The 18,062-nt window shown below is 33.6% G+C and overlaps 1 long non-coding RNA gene across 1 annotated transcript in view; it reads right to left on the bottom strand.

Annotated features, from left to right (window-relative positions):
• Nucleotides 1–18,062, bottom strand: part of LOC129233814 (uncharacterized) — a 91,338-nt gene that overhangs the window by 15,479 nt on the left and 57,797 nt on the right. Inside the window, exon 3 of the long non-coding RNA XR_008581492.1 lies at nt 8,389–8,434. This is a non-coding gene — a long non-coding RNA (uncharacterized LOC129233814). The remainder of the gene's footprint in view (nt 1–8,388; nt 8,435–18,062) is intronic.

Genomic DNA, 18,062 nt, shown 5'->3' with positions numbered 1-18,062 from the left:
TTGGATGTGAATTGGATTCTGTACAAACACATTGTGAAACTTTTGTCTGCTCCATCAACTAACAGAGGAAGAATATAGAAAATAAAAAAATAAAAAAATGATGAATTACTATTCAAAAATTTCAAAGTACATTAGATGCCTTATTTTTTCTGAATGTTGAAAATAGTTAGTATAGTTTTCATTTTTACTTTTTTAGAAACCATTGCGCATTACTTTCATTAATAGTTAAATGTACATATGTATTTAAGCGTATTTTCGAAATCTAGGTCAACGCTTCGATATCTTTAGGGGAAGGGATGGAGTTCTTCCCGGACTCTTCCCCTTTTCTTCAGTAATTGTTTGAAACTTAAGTTCCAAAAACGCAATTAGAGACGCTTTTTCATGATGTTAGATAAAGGGTTGTTCGGGGGTTCTGGTAAATTTTCGAAATTACAGTCTTAAAAATTGTAGGCCTCTTTTGATGATGTTAGGGGACAAAATGAGATTCAGAACACTTTTCCCGAAATTTTTCGAATATTAAGTTCTGAAAACGCATTTTTAGTTCGTCTTTAATGATGTTGGAGGGAGGAAAAAGATTGTTCCCATGAACAACCCTAAGGTTTAGGATTGGTTCAGGTTAACTTAGGTTCAGGTTAACTTACTGCAAAAAAAAAAAAAAAAAAAAAAAAAAAAGACCCTCAGGTGTTCGAAAAATTTTCCCAGGAAGTTTTTCGAAATTAAAATTCTAAAACCGCATTTGTCGGCTATCTTTGAAGACGTTAGAGGGTACGGAACTATGCCATGAAAAGTTTTCTGAAATGGAAGTTCTGGAATTCGGTTGTGAGCCAGATCTGATGATGCAGGAGAAGGGATGGAGTTCAGTACTCTCCTCTAGAAATTATTAGAAATTTAAGCTTCTAAAATGCAGTTTCAGAGTCTCTGTGTTCATGTCAGAAGAAAGGGGCTTTGGAGACTCCCCCCCCCCCCCCCCCCCATTCTAGTTTTTCCTTTTTTACGGGTAATTTTAAAGGTAGGGCATAAGTCTCAAAAGGTAGGGCATTGCTCTCTAATGCCATCCCTAGGCTACGGTCCTGCGGGCAATATTAAATACGTGGCGACCCCAAAAAAAAATTCCGAAAATTATAAGATCATCTGCAAAGTTTAAAACATGGAATGAATCTAAGTTAAATGCATTTTCGTATTTCTTTCACGTCAAGAATTAAACCACATTTTGATCTAAATTCTTTCTTAGTAATGCAGTATATTAGATGTTATACTGCATTCCGCGATCGATGCTACTACAGGGGGCGGCACCCTTGGACACCGTAACTTCCACGATATATTAATCCACCTTTGCAATAAAATCATTTTCGAATACGCCATGTAGGTAAGGGTGACACATAATTTACTGCTTAAGGGAAGAAAAGGTTTCTAAAGATATATCACCTATCCAGGCGTCAAACGACCAAGTATTAATAGCGAATGATTAACTGGCGAAGATAGAGCTATCGTAATGCCCTTAATAATTCTCTAATAAAGTTAGAAGCGGCCAACTGTGACGGAGCATTAATCGAAAGGGGTTTGGTTGATCAAATATCTGTTTCATGATACATATAAACTGTACATTTTGGGGAATTTAAGGTTTCAAAAGTAAGCTTGGATTGTAAATAAACCACATTTGTTTTATTTCCCTTTATTAAATAAAGAAGAAAATTGGTTAATGGATCGATTGATTGATTAAATGATCAAATTCAAAACCGATCGCTTGACTAAATGATCAAATTTAAGATTTCGGAAATATTTAGAAAAGTTAGCATTTTTTTATTCATGCACGAGGAAAACTGCCTCTAACGATTTTACTTCTGATCTATTTCGATTTAAAGCAATTTGCTTCTTGTTGAATCAATGAAAGCAAATTTATTCACTAACTTTTAAATCAATTATGCAGGAAACGTATTGTATAAAAATTGTTCTTATCTTATTCTTTTACCTTTTAAATTTTAAAACTCTATAATGGGAGCGTTTTTGTCATAATTCAGTTCAACAGCTTTCAATATTGGAGAGAGAAAAAGATTCACATGGTTTCCACAGTATCTGTATGTTTTCTTTTAATTATTATCTTTTATTCCTGTTGTGTGTTTGGCATAGAGTAATAATATTGATGTTGTTATAAGCCTACTAGAAAATCGCACATTAAGGTATGACGGGTGAAAATTGCTTCTACATTTGAATGAAGCCATTGCTTGTTTGGTGATATTTTGATAGTTGAAATTTTACCCCTAACTCCAGTGGATTAACCCTAAACTCATTGTTGACCACTTTTTTGTTTTTTATTCTCTAAAAATGAGTCTTACTAGTAAAGCGGTTAAATTACCCGATCCAGTTCAGCCTTGTCAAAATAAAACAATTCCCTGCATGTTAAGCATTACCACTAAATATTATTAAATTATCATGCTTTGGCGCGAGTTTCATTGTTAATGATGTCAGGAGCGTTACTCAATAAGTGAAGTGGCTAATATATATATATATATATATATATATATATATATATATATATATATACATATATATATATATATATATATATATATATATATATATATATATATATATATATATATATATATATATATATATATATATATGAGGTTGGTGTTTGGTGGTTGGGACAAAAATGGGAATAAGCTCTTTTTAGTTTTAAACAAACTTCTTGTTTTAATGGGATTATTAACTCCCCCGTGGAGAAAACTGACTTAATCTTGGTTTTATTAATAGTATTAGGGAAAAGATTATACATACGTTGGGTCCAAGAGTTATCGATGCATCTCTCTCTAAAATATAAGTTTAATCTTTCAGAATTTAATACGTTTGTTTACTTAAACTCAAAAGCCGAATTCTGTTGGAGAAAATTGAAATATTATCAATGATTGGTTCAAGAAACATTTTCTGCCTTTTAACAACGAGACTTTAACCAAACTTTGCATCTTTTAAACAGGTTTTCACGTTTCTCAAGAAGTTAAAATAAGCCATTAAATCTCAAATGACGAGGAAACTTCATTTGTTTACTGCATGAACACTGAAACTTCTATGGAAATTTTAATACTTTATTTTCGAGTCTTGCGAGAGCGGATTATGAATTTAACGATGTTCATTCAATTTGAAACTAGGAAATCGTTTAATACGTAAAAGTACTTAAGAATTAACATCCCCAAGGCAATTTTACCGAAAAATAGTGGTTAATTATTGTAGCATGTGTACATTAGTCATTCTAAAATATCTATTTAACGTAATATACATTAAGTTTACTGAAAGTAAGTTAATTACATAACAAACGGAATGGAGTTTTTTAAAAACTAAGATTATAGATTGTGGAACAATAATGACAACTTCTGTTAAATGTGAAGAAAAACTATGCAAATGATTAACCTACAACAATTGAACAACGATAAAATTTGGTATTGTTGTGCTATAGTGAGATGACAAAATGTTATGTATAATGAGGACTCGTGTTGAAAGAGCTTTGGCCTTGGACGAGCTAATTTTTGTTTAGGGTGAAAAAGAAGAAATTCTCAGATTGACAGAAATCAACAGTCATTATCGGGAACTGATCTTCCCTATTTTAACAAATGGAATCGGCTAAGCCTCAACCGATTGGAGGTCTTCTTAGCTGAACCTCACTATAGGCTCCCCACTAGACAGAATAATAAGTATCACTTTTGCCAATACAAATCCAATGCAAAATGTGTCATGTTTGTTAGCAATGGTTAAATAAGATTAAGTATTAAATACAAAAGAAAGAAGAGAGAAAAAGATTCATGTTCCAATGATTTTGGATCTGGTAATCAAACAAATTAATAAGAAAAATAAATATTGCACACTTTTGTTTTGAAGCGTAACTCTTAAGTTAAGGTTTACATTAACACTAAAAGAGACAATATCTCCTCAGCGCCCTCTTGTATTAATAAAGTTGGTGCTTGTAACAGAATAATGATAAATATCTTTGCTACAACTTACACTGTGAATGCATTCAATTTTATCCGAAGAGTAATATGTTGTAGTTCCAAAATTAGTGCTACGAATCGCTTGTGGAATAACCTATTTGAGGCTTAGTATCTGGCAAATCCTATTGCTTCAGTATGTTGCAGAGGGACAGAGAATATTTACTCGCTATGATCATCACTTCCACAAAACCCGTGATTTTCCGAATTAGTCAATCCGTCAAACCGATGTAATTCCGGAAGATACATAATTTTGCATGTAGATTTGCGCAATATAACGATGGGATGAATATGCGATGCATTTGATAATAATGATACTCAGCTCAAGGGAGCAGCAGAGGAGAATCAAGTTCTTATTGTCCTGATATACTCTGAAGCCATTCTAAATAACTATGAAGCAATGAGTACGTCCAGTTTTAGTAACTAATCTTTTTTATGTCGTGTCTATGAAACTAAGCAATTTATATAGCTAAGAAGTTTTTAGCTATAGCAAGTAAATTAAATTATTCTTGATTGAACGTTTGCAAAAGGTGAAACATCAATGGTATCAAAGCGCAAATTTGCCAAAAGTTTTACTTACTTGAACAATGGAACGGTTTTCTCTTTATGCCTGACTGATATAACTCAAGAATGATGCGAAGATTCAAGCACAATTCGAATTACAAATCGATTTCAGTGGGAACAGGTTTAGGTTTGTTTTTGATATAAATCCTCCGGAGATGGTGGCTCACAATCGAACTTTTTTTTTTTTTTTTAAATTTACAAACGAGAATATAGAATACTACTTTCTTTCGTTTTGAAACACAAACAACGCTACATATCCATACAGTTTGCTTCGAAATTAGACTTCGTCTGCCATTTTCGAACCCTTTAGGGCGAAAGGGGCGACGGTGATATTTAAACCGGGCCTTTGATTGAAAGACTCCAAAAGAAGCTCTCCTTTGTCAAAAGAAGCTCTATTGGCACTTACAGTTTTATACAATATGCATATTCATAAACTACGGGGTAAAACTCGTTGATTATAACATTAACTGACACGATGAAAAATCCGCTTTATATTTCAAAGAATATGGGCGCAGAGCCTGCAACTTTCACATTGGATGACATGAATTTAAAAGTACTGATGCTATGAAGACCAACAGCTAAATGCCTCTTACCTGCGTTACATGTTAACACAGACATTAAATGGTCCATGGTTATTTTTATGATGACAATCGTTGCCATAAGGCTTAAAGCGAACATCAGCCCTCATTGCTTCATATCTTTGTTCCCCTATTTTGTTAGGTCAAACTTTTTGGAGACACCAATCTTCTGTCTACCAGGAAACGTTTTTGCACGGCATTTTCTTTATGCTGGTTTTTAGCTCGTACATATACTATAACTTCACCAATATCTACTCGGGTGACTGAAAAAAATGTAAAAGTTTTGCATCGAGTGAAACTCAAGTTTCCTAGTATGAAGCATTGAGAGTTTATATCCGCCTCAAGTCTGATAGCAACTATTTTCATTATTATAATAACCATGGATTAGCATGCAACGCTGGGTGGTTGGCTTACTTTTATTTGAAAGGAGAAACCAGGAAAGCACTTACCACGAAAATCATTAAGAAAACTTTTCACAACAATCACTTCACATTTTGTTTCCCCAATCAGCGACTGCAGCAACGGGACCAGAACCCGAGACCTTCTAATTCCAAGCAAAATACATTACCATTCCAGGGTTTTTGAGACCAGTAACTCTCTTGAGGCTGCATGTACTAACTACTTTAGTTTTTAATCCCTTATAACATTTTATATAAAATTGTATGACGCAAAATGACTTTCAGCCTTTTGGAAGTAAACCTCTCGTTTATTCAATCAAAACTGATTGAAAGAGAAACACAACCGTAACAAATCACAGTTGCAGATAAGTTGATAAAATAAAATACGACATTTCTTGAAAACCTAAGACTTCCTTCAAAACAAATAGAAAACCATATTTAGAAACGCAAGAGGAAAAACCTATTTTTTAGCATTAAATCCTTTTTTTCCAAAGTTACCGTGCATTTAAGAAATAGTTTTTCTTCGGCATTCTCAGAGAAGAAATTTTTATATTTTTTAAGCTGATAACGAAATTCAAGTAATGGAAAGATTCAGAGTTTACTCTGGTGGCTCAAATATGTGTTCAAAAGTTGTTTTTCATGTCGAAAGAACTTCTTTCAGTGCTCCCCAGATAAATAGCTAAGAAAACACATCAAAAAAAATGGATTCCCCCTGAAGAAAATTTTATAAATAACGAAATATATTCTTAACGTTAGATACGTTTTGCCATAAAATGTTTTTTGTTGTTTCCTATGATAAACAACAAACGTATCAGAAAAACTTTATTTGGTAGATGCAGAATTCTTTTTCTGGAAATAGGCGCGAACTTTTTTTGCAGTGCATAAGACTAAGATTTCATTTATAAATGCCACAATGAGTTGCAGTTGTGCAAATATTTAAGCGTAATTTGCTCAAATTGAACTTTTCTAAAGATAAATAATAGGGCCATTCCATGTGACGGAACGGGACACTTGGAGTAGTTTTGTCAGTATATTTTTTTCCATAAATACAAATAAAACAAATTAGAAATTTTATTTTTGATAGCAATAGTAAGGATTTGTCATAGGAATTACGTAGAACATTGAAAGTTATCGTTTTTAAATAAAATAATCAAAGAATATGTAGTAAAAATGCACGTGATGGAACGAGATGCTTACAAGTCCCGTTCCGTCACAGGCATTTTTTATTGCATCTCGTTCAATTATTTTCTTCAAACTGGCTAATGTTCTACATAGTTCTTATGACAAATCTTTACTGTTGATATCAAAATTAAAATTTCTAGCTTGTATTATTTGTATTTATGAAACAAAATCTAGTGACAAAACTACTCCAAATGCCCCGTTCCGTCACATGGAATGGTCCAATATGTAATTCTCATGGCTTGATAGACTTTCAGAAATGAATTTCCAAAGATTGTTTAGCGGAATCATTTCGAACAATGAACGAAAGCTAAGCCGCCTGCCTTGTCTAGTGGTCGGAAGAATCTGACACGGCAGGAAGGCCCGAGTTCGTACTCTCTCTCTCCTGTCCTTGTCCTTTCTTTGTGTGAATGTTTTGTTATGCTGTGAATGGTTGCCTACCCTACAAACGGGTCCTTATGGCATGTGTGAACTGTAGAAGTCGGACATCACACGAAATTACTGTACAGTTAGAAAAGTGAAGTAGCGCACCACAAATTGCCAGCCTAGCTTGCACACGACAACAACAACAGCAAAAGTTTAAAACCGTTTTTATAAACACCATACTTTTGACGGTCTCACTACTTCTGTTGCACATTTATAATGAATAACTGGTTTCTTAAAACGACAAAACACATGCTTGCTCTTTTCATTGCAAGTTTGAGTCTTCCGACGTTCGGTTTACTCATTCGTACTTTACCTTATATTTTCTATCCATGACCATATTATATCTTTATCAAGTCTTCATGTTGCGTACGAGTTAATCGAACAGACGCTTATCGAAGTAGAGTAAAATCCCTAACGTCGGTGGTCGGATTATCCGCTGGTGTTTTCACATTTTTTTAAAACTGTCATTAAATGTTTTTTAAACTTGTGATTGTGTTTTTGTTCGTTTTTACCTTTTACACTTTACATTCACTGCTAGTAGATGCTATTTAGCTATGTTTTTAGCTATAAGTTAAACGTATGTGTGAGTTTTTAGCTATAATTTAAATATATGTGTGAGTGTTATTCATATTTTTATCTATTGTATACACTAGTATTGTGTTTTACCTATTATTCGGATTATCCGTAGTTTTCGCTTATATGCGATTACCGTGCCACCCTATTCTGCGGATAATCGGAAGTTTATTGTAAGAGGATAATCTCTGAACAGGTGATAAGCTGACCGTATTGCCAAGAGATGTTTAGAAAACTTGGCCCCGCATTTATTACAGGGACATTTGCCAGATCGTGCCCCAGGCCCCTTTTATCAAGCCAATAGGTATAAAAAAAAATTTAATAACTTCTTTTTCTACCTGGGCCCTTTCTCTAACCAAGCCCTATTTCTGTGGTAACACTAACTAGCTCCATGTAGCGTTAGTTTCATGTGGGGGCCATGACAGAAGGTATGACAGTTTTGATGAGTGGCTTGGTTTACGTAACCTAAATTACTTAAATACAACTTTATTAACAACTTTGAAATTTTTCTCCTAGAACTATTGTATACATTCCTTTTATCATAATATAGTACCCTTTATGATAGAAATTTTGGAGACCTTTTTGACCATAAGAGAAGAAATGAAATTAACAGAACTGTGTTAATAGTAATGGTTTGGTCGGAGCTTGTTTTCTTTGTAAAAGAATTATAAAGATTTTTTTTAAACGTCTCACCTTAGAGTATCAGGAACGAATTCAGTTCTCAATACTTCAAATAATTCTGAAAAGAAAGAAAAGTTTGTTAGATAATTTACGTATATCATAAATTTAATATATCCTTTTTCATCAGAAACATTCATTTATAACTTTCTATTTAATGCAATGCATAAAATCAGTTCCAGCCAGGGTTCCTCAAACCCGTCCCAGTCTAAAAAAAACCTACTCGGTTTTTTTCTAGTGCGCTCAGAATTTCTGTTTCAGTAATGATTAGATTCAAAATTCTATTCGTCAGAGCACAATGATGTTTAATTTTTCGAAACTAATATTCATTGCGTTCTCTCTAAACCAGTGGCTCCCAAACTATGGTTATCTTCGAATAGAGCGACTGGTTACCTCGTGCTCACCGCTGACTAACCAGAAGCGTTCTTATGGATTACCGGTCAGTACAAAGAATATGAAAGTATTCTATGAACACCCACCTAGGGGCAGATACAAGGGGAGGGGAGGGTCGGGGGTGTCATGACCTCCCCCCCCCCAGCCCCGAAAGCGTCGACATTATTATCCATTTATCATTATTGTATATAATCATAATTTAATAATTGCATACAAGATGGGTGAATGCAGAATGTCATGCAAATTTATTATTACAAATTGTGTAAAAATACTTTATGAATGAAATGCAAGTTTTTGCGTAATCTTTTTAATTTACTAATTATTTGGTTTAGTAAATATTTGAAATAATACTTTCTTTCTATGCTTCTGAATTTAATTAACAATATTTATGACCAATATGGAGCCTTATTCCTAGCCGACTTTGTGCTATTTATTGACAGCCAAACAGTTCCAAAAATGTTTTGTACCCAAAATTAAAATTTTCAGCTTGAACCCTCCACCCTAAAATGTTAGTCTGTGTATCACTTAGTCTGTATCCAACCCTGCACTGACTACTGACGTTATCAAACGTCATTAAATCAACCGGTCGGGTTAACCAGTAATTCTATTCGAACATTTCCCTTGTGAACTACCAATTAGAATTCCATGCCAAATGGTCTCCATTTCATCTCCGGAGTAATGAATTTTTCAGAAATATTAAGCATTTCAAAAATATAATAGAAACATTTTCAGCTTTTTCTTGTTTTGTGTTATTTTTATTTTGAAAAAAAAATTAAATAAAAATAGCACGATCCATCAAAAATCCACTCTAGAGCCAGTAATGGGTAGCAAACTACGCTTTGGGAACCGCGGCTCCAAATTACTAGAAATCGGTTTGAAAATGCTATAAAAATTACCTAATTTTTATAAGGAGCAATTTATCTTTCTTGTGCTGTTTAATTTGAGTTTAAAAGAAAGAAACGTTTAGAAATAAACTTGCAGAAGGAATAGAAATGGGGGATAAATATTACGAATAATATGCATTTTCTAAAAGTTTTAGTCTGAAAAATGCAGACGAAAATAAATAAATGGTCCACAAAGGAAACCATTACATTCACAAATCTGTTGTCTTTAGGGAAGTTTAAAATACAATTGTTATCAGGCCCAAGCAGTTCCAAAGCTTTGTTTCATTCGAAAAAAAAAAAGTCTATGGGATATTCTCAAAAACAAACGGCGTTTTTCTTTCAAAGAAACTCGGCAAGACAAATGTTTTATCTTTCGAAAACGGACACTATTCCCTCGTACGCAAAAGGAGGTTTATTTTTTGTATATTTATTTCTGTTTAACCTAAACTAACTTTTGAAATGCATAAACAGTTTCGAAGGTTTCGCTAAAATCTAAAGTTAACTTCATTTATGTACGATAAAGCATTTTCATTTTCAGCGAATGCATTCAAAATTTACAAATGCAAGCGAAGTTGACTGGGATAAAAGGTCATCAAATTATAATGCCTTTTCTTTGAAAACAGATTCTGAAATTAGTAGCAGCGATCGTTCCTAGATGGGGAAAAGGCCTCCCCTCCCCCACTAGATACAAAAACGATCATCTTCAAAATTGATTCACAAAATGGCGAATAATTTAAAAGATAATAATGAAATGTAAAAGCATTTTGTAAATGATAGCCAACATATGCTTCACTCAACGTATTTCAATCACTTTACGAAGAAAAGTACTTTTTTTTGAAAAAGTAAGAAAATGAGGAGTAAATGCTTTTAAAGTGATAAAAGGGGGAAGTTGATGCTTTACTTTGAGAGTGAAACCTGTTTATGAAAGTAAAAGTACTGCTGAACTTGAGCCTTTGCACTGGGAATGTTGAGCGAAAGATTTGCGAGTTCATTAGCTCTTCCTTGAAATGAACTTTGTAGAAGTCAAAGCCATTAAATTCATGATTTCGTTTTAAACAGAAAGAAAAGAATCACCAAACTTAGCTGACGTGAGCTGATTACAATAGCATTATATCGGCAGTTTCTAGCTTTAGAAAGGAAAACTTCTTTTTTAATTAAGTTGGAAAGACCGACTTGGAGATAAAAAGTAATTTTTCATGTTGTGTAAAAATTATTTTCCGAAAATCCAGTTGATAAAAATCTTTGCGTGCGTGGAACTATGCCATCCTGATTTAGTGTTGCAACAGAATCACTTGCATGTGATCTTGTTTGATACCGAGATCATTGTAATAACAAAAAGCGGATGATCAAGTCAAGGGGGGGGGGGTACTGCATTTTTCATTACAATTTACGACTTTAAGAATGTTCGTATAGCTTGGATATTAGGGTGGCTCGAAAAAAATCGATTTTTTCATTTCAGAATCGTGCTACCTTTCAAAAAATGTAGTTTGGTATTCTCAATTGGGAAAATAATAAAAAAAAAATAATAATAATAAGTTGACATCTTCAGTTCGCGCATGAGGCTGAAGACTTGAAAAAATGTTAAGAATTGAAATTTTCAGAAAATAATAAAATTAGTCTTTTCTATTTTCTATAACGCAACAGCCGTAAATTGTCAGTATAGGGCGCAGTTTTAACCTAAAAAATATTTCATAGCTTTTATATAAGATCATTAGATCGCGCATATGCCTTAAATTGGGTTTCAAATTTCAGGACATTTTAGCCCAATTTAAGGCGTATACGCAAACGAAAGATCCTATGTAAAAGCTATAAAATATTTTTTTAGGTTGAAACTACGCTATATACTGACAATTTATGGCTGTTGCCTTCCAAAAATATTTTTTAAAAAAAACTAATTATTATTTTGTGAAAAATTCATGTTTTAACTATTTTTTCTAACTTTCAGCAATATTCGCGAACTAAAGTTGTCAACTTAGATTTTTTTTAATATTTTTTCCCAATTGAGGATACCAAACTACAACTTTTGATAGGTAATGCGATTCCGAAATGAAGAAAAATGATTTTTTTCGAACCACCCTATTTGATATTGCGAGATGGCGGATGAATTGGTAGACGATTTTGTAATAGGTAGGATCAGCGACAAAACGGAAGCAGTAAAATGTTTCTAGTGCTGGTGCGTTCTCACTGATCTTACCTGTTGCGATATGAAGCAATTTGTTTCCGCTTCTAGTTCATCCGCCATGTCAAGCAATAGTTTTTATGCCGAGCTGAATTTTGTCCATAATGATGCCGTAATTTTTAATGACATTTTTGACCCCTCCCCCCCTTTTTGTCACAAATTGCCCCACTTCACCATACACCCTTCCTCCACCTTGTCACAAACCGACCCGATTTCACGAGCCCCCCTCTTCCCTGAAAGCGTGACATCAGTTGTAGATGGGATTTAAATGGGAAGTCAGCACTCACCAAAAGGCGCGAAATATTCAGGTAAATATTGTAGAACTGGTGCCGAAATGGGCATTCTACAAATGCTGCATACGAAATTTTAAACCTTCTCCGATTAACAGTTTTTGACATATGTGAATGCGAGATACACACAGAACACATGTACGCACAACACATATTTAGACGTCATGACAAAATTCATCAAAATAAACTCGGAAATTTTCATAAAGGATTTTCTCGCTGCTGATACATTCGTACAATTCTAAGCACGTACGGATGAGACGAAAAAGCTAGTCAAAATGGTTTCAGGAGTAGTTGAAATTGAGATATAATATTGCCGTGGGAAGTAAAGGATTTTTGTATTTTTGTCACCTATTGTGCGTTAACTTTATTGTACAAGCTTGCTTATTTGGTTTCCATTGAAAAAATGGCGAAAGAAACGAAAACTCATTTCTTCAGATTCTGTTATGATGCGTTCTTCTGTTATCCTTCCCAAGGCAGAATAGCAGGTAGAAATAATACTTTCTCTATTTCCGTACTAAGAAGAAAAGGTAGTAATAAGAGATAAATTGTTTGCAAAAAAAAAAAAAAAAAAAAATGATATACTATCTAGTTTTTGAATCCCGCTCCCCCTCCCCATGGAAAACAAAATACAAATATGCCTATGATTAAAATACAAAAAAAAAAAAGGGAAAAATAGAAAAAAAAGAAAATCTCCGGATACCAAATATGGACGAAGGTAACTGATTAATTGATTAGGCAGTCTGGTTTAATAAATGAACTCTGAAGTCAGTGCTTTATTTTCGAAGCAAAAGAAAGGTTACAAATTTTGTTTTTGGCACAGACATAAAACTTTTTTTGTTAATATCTAACCTAATATCAGCATTTTTTTTTTTTTGTGTGTGTGTGTGTGTGTTTCTGGTAACAGAAAAAAAATCTTTCTTATGGTATGAACAATTGCAATCTTTTAATTAATTCTGCTCACAACTAAGAGTTTTGTAAAGAATGACTTCTATTTCTCTTTTTTTACTTGATGTTATTTTTCGATTCTGTTATGAATTTTACATTGCGATGAATTTCTGTTGTAATTCAGTTCTACATTTTGATTTTCTACGTTTTTATGCGTTATAACTGATAAGGAAATATATACAATAAAAATGTCCCTTTTGAAGCAAATGTATTACTAGCTACCCTTTCTATTTCTTTACAGTGGACACAGCAGGGGAAGTTGTCATTTAGAAGAAGGTATTGCAGATCTGAAGTGAAGTGAGGTTGAGAGTCTCACGACAAGGATCGGCGGATCAAAGTAGACGCTTGAAAAGTGATGTAAATGTTATTCTTGTCTTCTGTTTAAAATTGTCTGTTCCTCTAATTAAAATATGTCTTGAATCTTTAATGAAGATTTGTGCGATTTTCGATTACATAACGGCAATAAGAAATTATTGTGCTCTAATGCCTGGCCTAGAGCTTTCATAGACCTAATTTGGTATTGTTTTCATAAAAGCTTTAGCTTTTCCTTCTTTTTCTTACATTAACAGCATTTTTTTTTTTTTTTTTTTTTGTTTCGAAATAGTGGTTTTAACTGAAAATATATATATATAATTTCGAGTCAAATAAAAATGAGATAAGCTGCGGTTACAAAATCAATGCTAGTGAGTTTATGAGAAAGTTGTCTCTTTTAAAATTCAGATCGAATTTTTTGTTTATTTCATGAAATAAACCTCTCCATTCTGCATACAATCCACGCAACAATGTCGCCTGAGATACATTCTCCACGCTCGTAGAATACCACGCTTTGTTAAAATACATTTCCATGAGTTATACTCTTCATTGTAAAACTCAATTAGCTAAATTTAGTGTAATTACGACGCAAGTTCACCAAGAACATGAATTAAATTGTCCCTGAATGTCATTACTGATAACTCGGGCGGAAACTGCGGGACTTAAGTACTTTAATGAACTATTCTAAGATGGAAGTGGCAGTTCTAAAATAAAATTGATTAGTTTTAGACTCGTGGCTAATAAATGCCAATGCAATTTATTTTTTAAAGAATAGTGAATAATAATTTATTTCCAAATTCATGAAATGGCACTGTTAACTTTAAATAACTTTAAATTAAAAGTTTGTGGTGTTTTATAAACACATACTGTCAGTTAATTTAACACAAAACTGTATATAGTTTCCTGTAGAGATTTTGATTTTTTTTTTTTTTTTTTTTGGCTCTTCCGAGTAGGGCAACTTGCATTGGACACGACACAATGTAAACTATACCAGAGATGGGTTATATTTTTAAATTAAAACACTGCATTAAATTTGGTAGTCGGTTAAATGGTCATATTAAGTCTTATTGCTCCGTATGTATCACATGATATGTCTGCATATACATTAAATAGCTAATTTAAGCATTATATCATACAAATTTAATAGCAGCATTAATGTGCCATGACCACTACAATGCTGCCGTGCTAAGCACAGAAGTCGTATCTACACCTTTCATCAAAATTGCGCTCCTGTCACCAGGTGATTCTTAGTACAAATTTAATAACAGCACTAATGTGCCATGGCCTCAACTGTACTGTGATGCTAAGCACAGAAGTCGTATCTGCACCTTTCATCAAATTTTCGCTACAATCACCAGGTGATTCTTAGTACAAATTCAATAACAGCACTAATGTGCCATGACTACAACTATAATGCCGTGCTAAGCACAGAAGTCGTATCTGCACATTTTATCAAAATTGAGCTACTGTCACCAGGTCATTCTTAGTAACACACTTTCACCAAAATGCAATGTTTTATGATCATTTGTGAATGGAAAAAATGTTCTGAAAAAGTAGAATCTGAATCAATTATATAGAGACGTAAAACTTTGACAAGCCATTCTGCGTTCATTTGCAGATACGACTTTTATGTTTAGCTCAATTATTTTAAGCATATTTATATGATCAAATACGAGGCGTGTTTTTAAAGTAAGTTCCGTTTTTATATAAAAAAGGAACGAGTACAGATAGAGCTAAGTAATTTAGTGCACAAAAATCTACCACCCTTACGCTATTTTTCGACATTGCTCCCGTGATTTTCCAAGCATTTGTCATAGCGTGGTACAGGTTTTTGTATACCTATTCGTACAAAGTTACCGCCCGTTTAGTCAACCATGAGGACTCTTTCAGGGCTTTGGCTGGGGCGTTTTTGAACATCCTCTGGTGTGCCCTCACCTCGCTCGCAGCATCTTTCATTTGTTTCGGCATCTAAAGTCTTTCCAAGGTGGTCTGTGGCACAACAGCAATAATGAGTTTAGAGAACATGTTATCCCATGGCTGACTACACAGGCGGCAATTTTCTATGAATAGGTATACAAAAACCTGTACCACGCTATGACAAATGTTTGGAAAATCACGGGAGCAATGTCAAAAAATAGCGTAAGGATGGTAGATTTTTGTGCAATAAATTTCTTTGCTCTATCTGTACTCGTTCTTTTTTTATATCAAAACGGAACTTACTTTAAAAATACGCCTCGTATATTAATGTGGTAACTGACTGGTAAAGCCACCTCTAAAACCTTTAGAAATCCATAAGGATATAAAAATCCCTATCCTTGTAATTTATAGTTTAATAAAGGTCTATTTAAAAGTTTTTTACCAAGATTTAAGAGCAGTTAATGAATACATATCAGTGTTTAAAACAGTAAGAATAACGTTTTTAAAAACATAAAATAAAATTATTATCCTAACTTGTTTGTACTTAGAGCTTTAAGTTTGTTCTTGTTACATAAAAAAAAGCCTATACGTCGATTGATGCTTTCAGTTTAAACAAATATTTTATTGCTTGAATGTTTATGTCCACAGCAAAACACATCTAATTCCAAGAAACGTTAACACGCACCGTATTTTTTATTTTAATTTCCTTCCCAGTATTTGTTCAAAAATACACCTTTACCAACTATGACCACATAAAAAAGTCTTCTCATTTTTATTGAAGTTGTAAGTGTTTTCTTGGGGAAAGATTCAAAAACGGAAGTGTACAGCAAATTGCGGTACTAAAATACACTGCTCTAAAACTGAGGTACACTTTAAGATCTGAGCATTTCAGAAAACACTGAAGTTATTCTTGTCACAAGTTCTTCTGATCTATATGGCTTACTCAAAGAAAAACATCAAATTCCAATAAGCTTCAGCATTAACCATACTCCTCGCTTAAATTTCCAAAGGAATTTTTCTTGAAAAACGTACGCTTCATTAAATACAATCACAAAAACAGCGCTCATATTTTTATTGAAATGGCGAGTGTTTTCTTAGGAACAGATTCGAAAAGAAAGAAAGGGGATGGAAGGAAAGAAGTCTGCCCCAATCCTATTTAGAAATTCCAAATCCCGAAACTGGAGCAAAATAGTGATATTTTTTGAAATGAAAGAATGATCGCCTTCTCGAGACTCATACGATTCCACACACACAAAACCACAGCTTAAATTTAAAGGAGTTATTTCGTCTTTTTATTATTTTGTTTCCTTTTACGGTGAAACGAATGAATAGATCCCTCTACCCTGCAAAATATATATCAGTTCTATTTCGCCTCTCACGCCATTCTAGAACTGCACATACATTCTCCGTCATTCAGCCCGGAGACATGGAAGAATGTTTTTTTCATCGTTGTTGTTTCGGTCCTTTCGAATGCTTGAAATTTGACTTTCAAAGAACCTCCCGGAATCTTGAGGCGAGAAGCGAATTCACCTCCTCCCCTTTCTATCCTTTTGATATTCATGACGAAAGTGCAATTTTGAAACCTCTTCATAAATCAAGAGGGGCAAAAGGTTTTCTCGGCGAAATATTTCTCATCTTCCTTCTCTCGTGGCTCAGTTTTGTTGTAGATACTTGATGTTTGACAGATGAATTTAGTAGAATGATACATAGCGTAGGACGAATTTTGAACTATGTTGCTAAATTTCTGAAAAAGTCAAAATATGAAACGTTCGAATGCAGTTTACTATAAACGTATTTCTTTAATATTATCAATATTTAAACTAGGAATAAAGGTTTTGATAAATGTATCATGTCTGAAAAGGATGTTAAGTTGAAAAGAATATGAAAACTCTCCCTGTTATTTGCCGATGGTTTCAAAACTTCAACAATAACAAAAAAAAAAAAAAAACAACAACAGTGTCGAGTCATGAATGTTATTATTATTTCGCAATTAATTTTTGCAAGCAGTTGGGCTGCATACTGACTCAATTTGCAGACTTAACGCAGTTCCCAGAAACTTGCGCTTGTGCTTTCACGTAGCACCACTATCAATGGAAAGTCATTTCAACTTGCTAATTTTAATCCCTGTCTCATACCTGATTGGATGCATTTGCGCTCTTACTCTTCAAAATTGCACTAGGAAGTTTATTAAGTCGATAATATCCAAGTCAAACAGACACTCAAGGGATCTTTGACATGCCGCATAGTAGTGAGTGTTTCCTTGGATTCATGCAAACACAAAACTCGGCATGCCATCTTGGAATAAATAACCTAACAATTACATAGAAACAAATATCAGCTAAAAAAAGAGTACCGGGTGTAAAACTAGCACTTTTTTAGTGTACATAACGCTTAGTTTCATTCAAAAATGCACTTATGAAAATGAATCTAAATTTTTGAAAACCTCCCGCTATAACTTTCTTAACAGTAGAAAACAAAAGATTTCTCCACAAAAACTAATTGTAGAACGCACGTGGCTGAAAAGCATCGCTAAATAGTAGTTTGTATTTCGTAATAGTAAAACCTGTAAAGTTGACCACCTGTCTAAGTTGACCGCTTTTGTCAGGAACGGAATTAGTCCTATCTTACATAATGAAGGAAAACCTACGTAACTTGACCACCTCTCTATCTTGACTACCTGTCTATGTTGACCACTAATGAACACCAGCATAGGTTTGGAGTATTGTATAAAACCCTTTGTAAGTTGACCACTTGGCAAAAGAATTAGAT

The sequence above is a fragment of the Uloborus diversus genome, chromosome 1 (genome assembly GCF_026930045.1).
Source record: "Uloborus diversus isolate 005 chromosome 1, Udiv.v.3.1, whole genome shotgun sequence".
Classification (NCBI taxonomy): Eukaryota; Metazoa; Arthropoda; class Arachnida; order Araneae; family Uloboridae; genus Uloborus; species Uloborus diversus.
The sequence above is the reverse complement of the archived record's forward strand: the minus strand, read 5'-3'. Positions and strand labels throughout refer to the sequence as shown.